General features: G+C 48.4%; 1 pseudogene; it reads right to left on the reverse strand.

Annotated features, from left to right (window-relative positions):
- Positions 1 to 1,997: 1,997 nt before the first annotated feature.
- LOC128436401 (transcription factor COE3-like) overlaps positions 1,998 to 11,884 on the reverse strand; it is an 11,168-nt pseudogene continuing 1,281 nt past the window's right edge.

Below are 11,884 nucleotides of genomic sequence, written 5' to 3' on the forward strand. Positions count from 1 at the left end.
CATGATTACGTCAAACTGAAGTGATTCTTCAGTCAAACCTGCGTCTGACACTTGAACCTAGTCTTTTATTTTGTCGGTGGAACCTGAGGATGAATATTTGGTGCAGGAAATAAAAGCTCTCCCAGTTTGACTGGAGACGAGTGGACCAGTGGACCAGTGGACCAGTGGACCAGTGGAACGTACTGGTTCAACGCTGCAGAGCTAAAGGACGAAGACGGCGGCGGAGACTCGTGGTCGATCGTAAGGCATCAAACAGGAAGTCCCCCTGGTGGACGACCAGCTGGCGTTACGGAACAGGAAACAGTTGCATAATTAAATGATCTGGATTGTGTGCAACGATGAAAACAGCACCATCAACAACAACATCGATGGAAGGTTCCTTGAGATCAGTGACTCGGTTTAAAATCTCGCCTGGTTTTAAAAACACGACGAGCAGGTTTGAGTTTCATATTAATGGATAAAATATTATCGTCTTCTAAACATCTAAAGTAAAAGTGTTGGAATATTATGAAGCTTCATGAAGCTTCTGAAATATAAACGTTCACATGACGAGGATTTCTGCCAGAAAAAAAAAAACATCTCGGTGCATATCGTTCTATCCTTCTTCTTCTTCTTTAAAAAAAACGTTTAGCTTTTTAAATTTTTTGCTCGGATGCATTGCTCTTATTAAGTGCCCCAACGAAAATAGTGCATTAAGAAATAACCATGATTATACATTTCACAATAATACACAAAGGACAAGAAGAACCAGGGGAAACACAAATGATGCTGTTTACAAAAAGTTAAATATCGTATCGGAAAAGCATTTTTATACAAAAGTGATGAAAGCGTTTTTTTTTACGTCCTGTTTCCAAAACAGGGAGACCACGTCATGACGTATTTTTTGTTTTTACAAAAGGTTAATTCCTCTCACTTGTTCACTTTTTTTACAATATCTAAAAGGTATTAAGACATCAAATGTGTTTACATATATATCTGAGACTATCGTTCAGGCCTAAATCACAAAGGAACTTTATAAATACATAGAAAATAAGCACAATCAGGAATAAGAAGAAAACCTGAAACTTTAATGTGAATAAAAGTGTTGAATCTTTTCTGGTTCCACGACTCGACGGATTCGAACCGACGCACGGATTCAAAACCAGAGACGTCGAAAGTAAACGTGAGAATGAGAGAAAACTTCATTCTTTCTTTATCTTAGAAAAGTTTCCTTCTTTTCAGAGGATGAAACAAAAACATGAAAACTTTTGGGTTTGTGGGAAAACGTTCAGGATCTCAGATTAATTTCTGGAAACCGTCTGACGGTTTTTATTTTCCAGATTTGAAAAGGAAAACGTTTGCTCCTGGTTTCTGGACTCGGCTCAGCGATGAAGAGATATCATGTGAATTATGTGAATCGTTCATCTTCAGTTGAAGAACATTTGTTTCCGACTGGTTTTATATTTTCTGTTCTTTGGTGCGTTTCTTTGTTTCCAGATGAAATTAAACAGATCAGGTTAAATGTTTGAGTCGGTTTGAAAGAGTCTGGATCAGACCACGTTCTGGTTTCAGATTGAAATTTAAAAACTCATGTTCAGTGTGTCTGAAAATAAAAGATTTCAAATATAGAAACTGTGGAATGGCCCTTTAAATGTGAAGCTCCCGGTGGACACGCCTCCTTCCTGTCTCACAGTGGTTAAACTCCGCCCACGACTCAAACTAACCTGTTAAATGATACTGCAGGCCCCGCCCCCGCTCGCCCACAGTTCATATTCCCCAACCCTCCCCTGAGGGGGCGTGGCCTGTACGTCCGTCATCAGAGAGCAGAACGGGTTTGATGCTGTTGTTGCCGTGGTGACGATTCGGGGCTATGGTTTTCTTCGTGTGGTCGGGGGGGGGGGGGGCGGGGGGGTCGGAGTGAGGGATGATGGGAAGGATTTCTCGCTGTTAGTGGTGGTGTTTCAGGTGGGCGGGGCCATCAGCGCTGGGTTGGGAGGGGAGGAGTCAGAGTGTCGTCCTCACATGGGCGGGACGATGAGACCGGCCATGGCTGAAACACAGAGACACGGAATCAAACCCACGGCACGAAAACACAATCTGAATCTAAACCTTTAATCTGAACATTTAAAGTTTAATACAAAGAAACAACATGTTTAGAGACAGAATGAGAAATGAAGAGTTGAAGCTGAACGAGTTGGAGATGAAGGGAAATCAGAAGTTATGGATCAACTTTGAACCGGAGGTTTGAAACCGTCATGTTTACACCGGACGTCCGCGGACGAGGACGAGGACGGGTGCTGACAGGTGGGAGGGGGTGGGGGGGGATGCTCACCCTGGAGGTTGCTGCCATTGGTGGTGGTGCAGGTGGGGGGCGGGGAGGTCTGTGGCCGCACGACAGGGGCGAAGGCGCTCTTCTGTTTGACTGCAGAAACCATATGGACAGGAGAGAATGAATAAGGGCCTATGGGAGCAGAGGAAGAAGAGGAAGAGGAGGAGGTGAGGAAGACGTGTGTGGGGGGGCAAACCTACAGAGGACGTAACGAGCAGACGGACGGAGGGGGGGAGGGGGTGAGTGAGCAGCAGGAAGGAGGTGGGTCGTGCAGGAGGACGATGATGAAGAGGAGGATGAGCAGGAGAAAGAGGAGGATGAGGAGGAGGAATGTGTCCCTGGCTCATGGGCCGAGGTCGGGAGGAAGAAGCTCGGAGCACAAACAGCTGAACATCTGACAAAGTTGATCCATAACTTCAATAAAACAAAAACCAACATGAGAATCTTCATCCACACAAACTGCACACGTGTGTGTGAGAGTGTGTATGAGTGTGTGTGTGTCAGTGTTTATGAGTGTGTGTGTCAGTGTATGAGTGTACGAGTGTGTGTGTCTGTGTGTGAGTGCATGAGTGTGTGTGTCTGTGTGTGAGTGCATGAGTGTATGAGTGTGTGTGTCAGTGTATGAGTGTACGAGTGTGTGTGTCTGTGTGTGAGTGAGTGCATGAGTGTGTGTGTCTGTGTATAAGTGTGTGTGTCTTTACTAGTTCTGATTAAAGGAGCAGTTCAACATGTGTGCGACTCGTTCACATGAGTTCAGGTTTGTCGTCATTTACTTTCCAGCTAGAAGCGTGTTTAGCTTAGCTTAGCTTAGCTTAGCTTAGCTTAGCTTAGCTTAAAACGAGAGCTGTCATCTTCAGTTTCAGGTCGGAGGTCGTGTCGGGAACTAATCTTCAACTTTTCAGAGAAAATAAATGTTCAAAGTTTTGTGATTATTTAAGTTTCTGGATCTTCAGCTGTTTAACAAATGAAGTGAATCATTATTTTGTTCAGCTGAATTTATGTGTTTGAATCTGATGAAACAACAAAATGTCTGAAGATCATCTGAGTGAAGGTTCAAGCTGCAGCTTCCTGTCACATGATCTTCAGCTTCCTGTCACATGATCTTCAGTGTTTCTCCCGGTGGTCAAGGAATTGATCCATATTTATTTTCCATGATCATGTGACTGGAAGCTGCAGATTAAAGATGATCAGATAATAAATCATGTAATTTGTAATTAACAACTCGTGTGATAATAAGTCGAACTCCAGATGTTTCAGCTCCGGATCAGAACCATGACGTGCACACGACCCAGTGAAGTGTGGGCGGAGCTTTGAAACTCTGAACAGGAAGTGAACGTGTCACTGAGGATCAGAAGCTGAAGACGTTGAACTGTCCCTTTAAGAGCGTCTCCAGGTTGAATGAGTGAATCTGAGATGATGGAGGTTTGAGGATGAATCTTCCTCCTGCTGTTCAGCTGATGTGAAGCATGTTAGTGAGTTTATAGAAGAGGAGGAGGAGGGGGGGATGGACAGGGGGACAGTGAGCAGGGGGGGGGGGGGGTGAACAATGCATGGTGTGTTCAGTCCACACACACACACACACACACACACACACACACACACACACACCCTCGGCGGTGGGAAACTGAGTCTCGACAGCATCCCCTGGCAGGAGGACGGTTTGGAGCTAACGTGTCTCACTGAGACGCTTTGAGACAGAAACACACCTGAGCAGCGCCGAGTCCAACGCTCCAATCAGCTTCTGTTCTGCTGCTGTGAGTCACTTCCTCTTCTTCAACAGGAAGCTGCTTCTCTAGTGAGATTTACCAGGAACGTCTCAACTCTCACAAGCTTCTACTGGCCTGACATTAATGAACCAATAAAACATGTGAAAGGATTTCAAAGATTGTTTTAATAAATCTGACAAACTGTCAGAAGCTCTCGTCTCAGTCAGATTCTTTAAAGCATCAATATTCACAAACTAACTTTAAAAAGCTTTCAGCCAAATGAACATTCTTTCTTCTTTTTCAAGTCTTTGATTGACTTTGGATTTTAAACCACGTTAATCTGCTTCAGTGGAAACTCGTCAGTGAAGACGAAGGTGCAGACGAAGAAGAACTGGAACCAGCTCAGTTTGAATCTTTGTTTAAGAGAAACCTTCACTCGTCTCAGCTCAGTTCTTTCAGCCTTTGACCCAAACTCACTTCCACCTCCACCGGGAAAGGTTCCTCAGACAGAAGAGGAGTTCTGGGTCTGGATCTAACTGAACCTGGTTCTGTCGGTTCGGACCCTGACTTCAGATTTCAGCTGCTCGTTCTACTCGCTGCCGCTCAGGTGAGGGAGGTCATGAGGTGATTCTTTTATTTTGAAGGTACTCACTTGCGTAAGCAGAGTTGGCGCTGGAGCCGTTGAGGAAGCTGGGGGACCCCGGGACGCCCAGGTTGGTCATCCCCGCTCCGTACCCGTTCATGGTGGAGGTGATGGAGTTGTAGTTGGACTGCTGGGGGCGCGGCGCTCGGCACGTAGCCGCGAGGAGAGACGCTGTTGGAGTTACGGGAGTAACCTGAGAGGAGGAGGAGACACATCAGTGTGAACACATCAGGAAGTCAGTTATTATTATTATTATTATATGACATCACCACACCTGTCGCTCTGCTGTTACTGGCTGCTCACCTCCCTGTGGGCGGAGTCTACCCCCCCCCCCCCCCCCTGTCAACTGAACCTCTCGTCCCGGCCGTTCCATTCCTCACGAGGCTCTCGGGTTCCCACCGACCACGGCCCCGCCCCTCTGAGCAACACAGTGCAGAGTAGCATATCACACACCCCGACCCCCCCCCCCCCCCCTCCCCCACTCTTCCCCACTCTCCCCCCACTTCCTGGTTTGGGCCAACGCAATTCCCAGCAGGAGCGGCTGATGGAGCGCTGCCCGGGGACGAGGGCGAGGAGAGGCGGCGATGGGAAACACATGTTGAGGAGAACAGAGCAGGGAGCGGTGCAGAGCGGCTGAAGGCTCAGATTGTTCTCGTGAACTCAAGAATCTCTTCACAAACGCTCACAGTATTCAGGCCTGTTTGTTCTGGAGTGTCCCCGCCCGTCCTCGTCCCCGCCCGTCCCCGTCCTCGTCCACAGCAGCGTGGGAAGCAGATCGGATGCAGATCACTTCCTTCGACCTCGCTGGAGACTCAAATGGAAACACGTGTTTGTGAGCGAGGCCGATCTGAGATGAACCGAGTGACAGCTCAGTGTCAGAGCTGCAGCGTCACATGACCCCGGGTCTTAGGCCAGGTGACATGGAGTGATGCATGCTGGTTAAACATTTTGTCAGGCTTCAACCAGCGCTGCAGAACTCTGCTCTGATGGATTCTTCAAGCAGCAGTTTGAAGTCCTCATCGTCAGTGTGAAGCAGAGAAACAACGACGGCTCACAGGAGGACACCATCAGGTCCATCAGGTCCATCAGGTCCATCAGGTCCATCAGGTCCATCAGGTCCTTCAGGTCCATCAGGTCCATCAGGTCCATCAGGTCCATCAGGTCCATCAGGTCCATCAGGTCCAGCAGGTCCATCAGGTCCATCAGGTCCTTCAGGTCCATCAGGTCCTTCAGGTCCAGCAGGTCCATCAGGTCCATCAGGTCCTTCAGGTCCTTCAGGTCCATCAGGTCCATCAGGTCCAGTTGCTCTGAATTCCCTGCTGCTCCGTCTGATAAGGCCTGATCTCGCGGGCTGATGTTTTTATTAATGCTTTAATCACGCTGGGTAATTGCACAAAGAGTCGTTTCAGACTTCATGACGGATCCTCGGTGTAATGTTCCCGACCGGAGAACTCAACGATCATAAACCACAGTTATGAATGTTCAGCCTCGTTTCCCATGACCTCATAGATTCCTGAAAGGTGTTCGCCACCGGGCCGATGGGAAAAGCAGACGGAGGTTGTGCGTGTGGTTGTGTGTGTGGTTGTGTGTGTGTGTGTGTAGGTGGTTGTTAGTGTGTGTGTGTGTGTAGGTGGTTGGGGGTGTTCGGGAAGAGAAAGCAGCTCTATCTGTTTCCTGTCAACGATCGTTCACAAGCTTTTACTTTACTGAGCAACTGTGACAGGATCAGCTGAGGATGAACGCCTGACAGACACCCCCCCCCACACACACACCCCCCCCCCCCCACACACACACACCCACCCCCACCCCCCACCCCCCCCCCACACACACACCAGATGTGGATTAAAAATAGTCCCAACCAAAGTCTCCGATCAGGAAACCAGAGGCCTGATCGCATGAGTGGAAAACAACTGCACTGGTCTCTACTGGTCTCTACTGGTCTCTAATAAACTCGACTAAACCGGACTCTGTTGGACCGGTTGTTTTCAAGCTCTAGTAAAGTTCTGTTTCTTCTGAACCTCCCCTCCCTGAGAGAGCTCACGTGTGGTGAGGCGGCGTGGAACCCTCACCCTGGTCGGCCTGCGAGGCCTCGGAGATGTTGACGGCGAGCTGGCTGCTGAACGAGTTCACGCCCATCATCCCTGAGTGGGCGGCCGAGCCGGTGAGAGAGGGCAGCTGGTTGTGGCTGCGGGGGACGCTGTAGAGCGCCTCCGTGAGGTCGGCCGCTCGCTTCAGGATGATCTCCTGCAGGGGGGGGGGGGGGGGGGGGACAGTGAAGAATGGAGGAGGAGTCAGTGAGCATGTCCTCCTCTGTTTACATTAACAGCCCCCCCCCCCCCCCCCACATGAGCTGGGAAATGGAGGAGGTCACTTCACTTAGCTCCTCTGACTCAACGTGTGTTGAGTGTGAACGTTGTCGACTCACCTGGTTGTTGTGTGGCATCCCGTACAGCGCCTCCACCAGGTCAGCTGCTCGCTTCAACAGCACCTCCTGCAACACACACAGACACACACACACACACACACACACACACACACACACACCATCATCAGCTCATTTTCAAAGAAACATTCTCATCTACTGCGACACCGACCAATCAGAGCGGCCGACAGAAAACTGAAACAAGTCAGGACAGACTCTCTCTCTCTCTCTCTCTCTCTCTCCCCTCTCTCTCGCCCCGGGGCTGTTTTCCCATCAGCCCATGGGACAGGAAATGCTAGTGGGTTGCCACAGCGACGGCTGTTAATAACAATAACAAGACTTATGAATAGACAATCACACACACACACACACACACACACACGAACACACACACACACATGAACACACACACACACAAATTGTAAAAGAAGACATTTAAAGAACAACAATAATGAAAAGAAAAAGGAAAAAACAAAGGGAAGCAAAGAACAGGTCAAAATTAAATAGAAGTGAAAAAAGAAAAGAAGGAATGAAAATGAGACAAAGAGAAAGGAAATGAGAAAAGGGAAGAAAGAAATAACAGAAACAAAAGGGAAGGAAGAACAATGAAAGAGAAGAAGTACATTTACAGAAGGAAAAGAGTGTGATCATCTGATAGAGGAGGATGAAGAGGAAGATGATGAAGAGGAGGAGTCTCGGAGGAGCAGCAGTGGGGAGGTGGAGGCCTCTGCTGGAGCTCCCTGGGGTATTACAGCACAGAGGAGGACGAGAGACACTCAGAGACACAGGCACACAGAGAGAGAGACAAAGGACACTGTGACGTTTAAACTAAAATGATGATGAGGATGATGATGATGAAGATGAAGAAGGGAAGATGAAGACTGGGACATGTGGTAGAAAGCTCCGACTCTGTGAACCTTCCAGTTATTGAACTTAAACATTCGGTTTAAAAAGAAAAGTGAAACAAACGATGAAGATTGATGAAGTGACTGAGACATGATCATCAGAGTCAGCTGTCACACACACACACACACACACACACACACACACACACACACACACACACACACACACACACACACACTCTCTCACACTCACACTCACACACACACACACACACACACACACACACACTCACACACACACTCAGTTTGCAGCAGAACATGTCAGTGAATGAAACATTGACTTGTGCACATGTTCATGTTTAGTGCACGTCAGCAACATGTGCTGCAGCCGAGCATCATGCTTTACACACGCTTACACAACATGATGTGAACCACTCACAAGCAGGAAGTGACTGTAGTTCACTGTGAGAGGTCCCACGTTCCCATGATGTGTGTGTGTGTGTGTGTGTGTGTGTTAGTGTGTGTGGGTGTGTAATGAATGAATGGCCTCCTGTCAATCAAACCCCCAGTAGCTTCCCTCTCTATTGTAGGACAATCTGTCAGCCTGCTCCAGCCAACACTGTGTGTGTGTGTGTGTGTGTGTGTGTGTGTGTGTGTGTGTGAAGATTATTTTACATTCATCTTCTCCTCTTCTCTTTCTCTTTTTCTTATCTTCTTTTATTTCAGTCGTTTCTATCACAAAAAAAATCTAAGAATCTCCCGTCACAGGTGAAAGGATGAGTCTCAGTGTGTGTGAGTGTGTGTGAGTCTGTTAGTGTGTGTGTGTGTGCGTGAGTCTGTTAGTTTGTGTGTGTGTGACTGTGTGTGTGTGTGTGTGCGTGAGTCTGTGCATGTGTGTCTATATGTGTGTGTGTGTGTGTGTGTGTGTGTGTGCGTGTGTGTGTGTGTGTGTGTGTGTGAGCTCCTCCTCTGGCTTCATTAATCTCCATTAGAAAACAGAAGTTAGTTAATGTCTCCTTCACTCGGCTGCAGCAGTGAGACTTCACGAGGCAGCAGCTGCCCATCACACACACACACACACACACACACACACACACACACACACACACACACACACACACACACACACACACACTCACTCACTCACTCACTCCCTCCCTCTCACACACACACACACACATTCAAACACTACTACAACATACACACTTACATAAACACAAAAATGTGCACAAATACACACACCTGAAAAATACTTCCCTAGTCACAAAAGACTAAAGCTGTTTTGTGTTGTGTGTTTGTGCACGTTGTGCGTATTGGGTGTTAGTGTGTGTGTCCTCCTTCTATTTTCATTAGGTCCTGACAGACACAACAGCCTTCTCAAGTTAATGATGCCTCCGAGGCCTCGCTGCTGGAGAGCTGCTGCTCAGAGTGTGTGTGTGAGTCTGTGTGTGTGTGTGTGTGTGTGTGTGTGTGAGGGTCGGATGTTCAGTCTACGTCCACAGAATTGTGGATTGAACCATTTATATGAAAATAAATAAGTTTATAACGTTTATAATTCAATGAATTTATTTGAATATTTATTATTGCACATGGAAATAAAGTGTTTTCATTAATTGAACTTCTCTAAAAATACTCAGTGACCAGTTTAATGATGAAAAGTCACTGATGAAGGAAATGATTACAAATGAAATGGTATATGTGTGTGAGTGTGTGTGTGTGAGTGTGTGTCTGTTGTGATGTAGTTCTGTCTCTCAAATCACGTCTCTGTAAAACCAACAAATATATGGAAACGACAGTTTGATGAGTCACAGTGACACTGACGACTTCCTGTGACAGACAGGAAGTGAACAAATTTAAGACACACACACATTCAAACACACCCCCCCCACACACACACACCCTCAAGCACACCCACACACACAGACACACAGACACACCCTCACACTACTTCACACACACAGACACACACACACACACACACACACACACACACACAGACACACACACAGACATTGGATTCCTGTCAGGGCGGGTGCACTCCGAGCAGCGAGCACTTTAGCGGCGCTGAAAGGCCGCGGTCGATACGGTGATGCACTGACTCCCGGTCATCATCATCATCTCTTATCACTGACCCTCTGAGGGGGGGGGGGGGCTCTGGGTGTTTCCCTTCAGATGTGAGGAGATGGATGGAGTCAGAGATGAAGGGGGGGGGGAGTAGAAATGGACGCAGCTGATTGGATAACCTGATGCTCAGGGCTTTCAGTGCATCAGGTTAACGATTGGCGGAGAGACGACACGTCTCCGTCAGTGGACGTATTTGAAGGGTCACGACACACATCTACTGGGGGGGGGGGGGGTTGACTACCTGGAACAAGATGGCTCCTGAACCTAAGATGACACAAGGACACACATTTCTGAATTGACCTCGTTAAAGTCTCTAACTTAACGAGTCGAACTCTCGGATCAGGTCAGCATCAAGTTTGGATCGGAGCCCTCGTCCACTAGGAGGAGTCCTCCTCGTGGCCCTCGTCCACTAGGAGGCGTCCTCCTCGTGGCCCTCGTGCCCGCCTTGCGTCTCTTGACATATTTTTCTTCTCTCTTCTTTTCTTCCATTGGGTTCTAGGGGCTTCATTAGGGGGGGGCTCCTGGTGGAGGAGGTGTGGGGCAAACAGGGATCAGCGTGACCCTGGAGGAGAAGCCCTCAGACAGCGGCCTTAACAATGATAAATCACCTCGAGCTGCAGATACAGCCGCTGCCCGCTGGTCTCTATAAAATATGGATGGACCGGTACGAGCAGGGGGAGGAGGAGGAGGAGGAGGAGGAGGAGGAGGAGGAGGAGGAGGAGGAGGATCTCCAGATTAGCGATTATCAGGCGGAGAGGTCTTCTAATGATGTGGGACATGGCGTGGGGTTAATTCCATTCAGGGAGACGGATTGAAATTCAGCTCATGAATTGAATATTGCTCATTATTCTCAATGAGAGCAGGAAATCTCCTCATTCATGAAGTGGGCTGGAATTAATAATCCCTGAACGCTCGGACGCCCCCCCCGAGTCCGGATGGGGGTCAATGATCAGAGCTGAAGACGCACACGCAACCACCGAACCGATTTGACACCCGGCTCACGGCTCAGGGCACCGGGCCGAGGCGGGACCACGAGGGGACGGACTTCCTGTTTGTTGACACTTTATGATCCATTAATAAACATTATAACAGAATCTATCAACACCAAAAAGGTTTCATCCTCTTTGTGCTAAGCTAGGCTAACAGTTTCCCCCCGCTTCAAGTCTTGGTGCTAAGCTAGGCTACACATGCCTTGGATGCATCTCTTCCAGTTTCTCTCATAAAATCTGTGTTTAGTTTCTTCTCCTGATGTTTCCACATGTTTCAGGTTCCTAGAGCGCTCTCTCTCTCTCTCTCTCTCTCTCTCTCTCTCTCTCTCTCTCTCTCTCTCTCTCTCGCTCTCTCTCTCTCCCCCCCCCCCCGTCCTCTGCAGGTGAAAACAAAAAGGAAGTGACAGGCGGAGTTAACCCGTCACTGCTCGGTCACATGATCCTCGTCGTGGACACAGCGTCCTGTCAGCTCGCCCACAGCTCGCTCTGATTCCCTCTCGTCCAAAGAGAGAAAGTCTTATTGAGTTTTCCTTTGAATAAATAAATATGTAAGCGGGCGACGCTCCACTCTGCAGATCAGAGCATCAAACAGGCCAGACAATGTACGCTCACTATTAGTATCAATTTACAAATAAACTGCTTTTTTGGTGACTGGATCTCCGATGTCAGATTTTGATAAATGGTTTCAATTTGGCAGCTGCTTTCGAGTGTCAGAGCCGATCTGCCGCTCGGCGCCGCCGCTGCCGCTCGCTGCCTCCAGGAATCTGCCTCAGTTAGCCTCGCTGCCGGCAGCCGCCAAAATAATCTCTTCATACTAACCAGAGCACCTGACGGCCGCCTGGTGTGT

Source organism: Pleuronectes platessa, unplaced genomic scaffold (assembly GCF_947347685.1).
Source record: "Pleuronectes platessa unplaced genomic scaffold, fPlePla1.1 scaffold_277, whole genome shotgun sequence".
NCBI lineage: Eukaryota > Metazoa > Chordata > Actinopteri > Pleuronectiformes > Pleuronectidae > Pleuronectes > Pleuronectes platessa.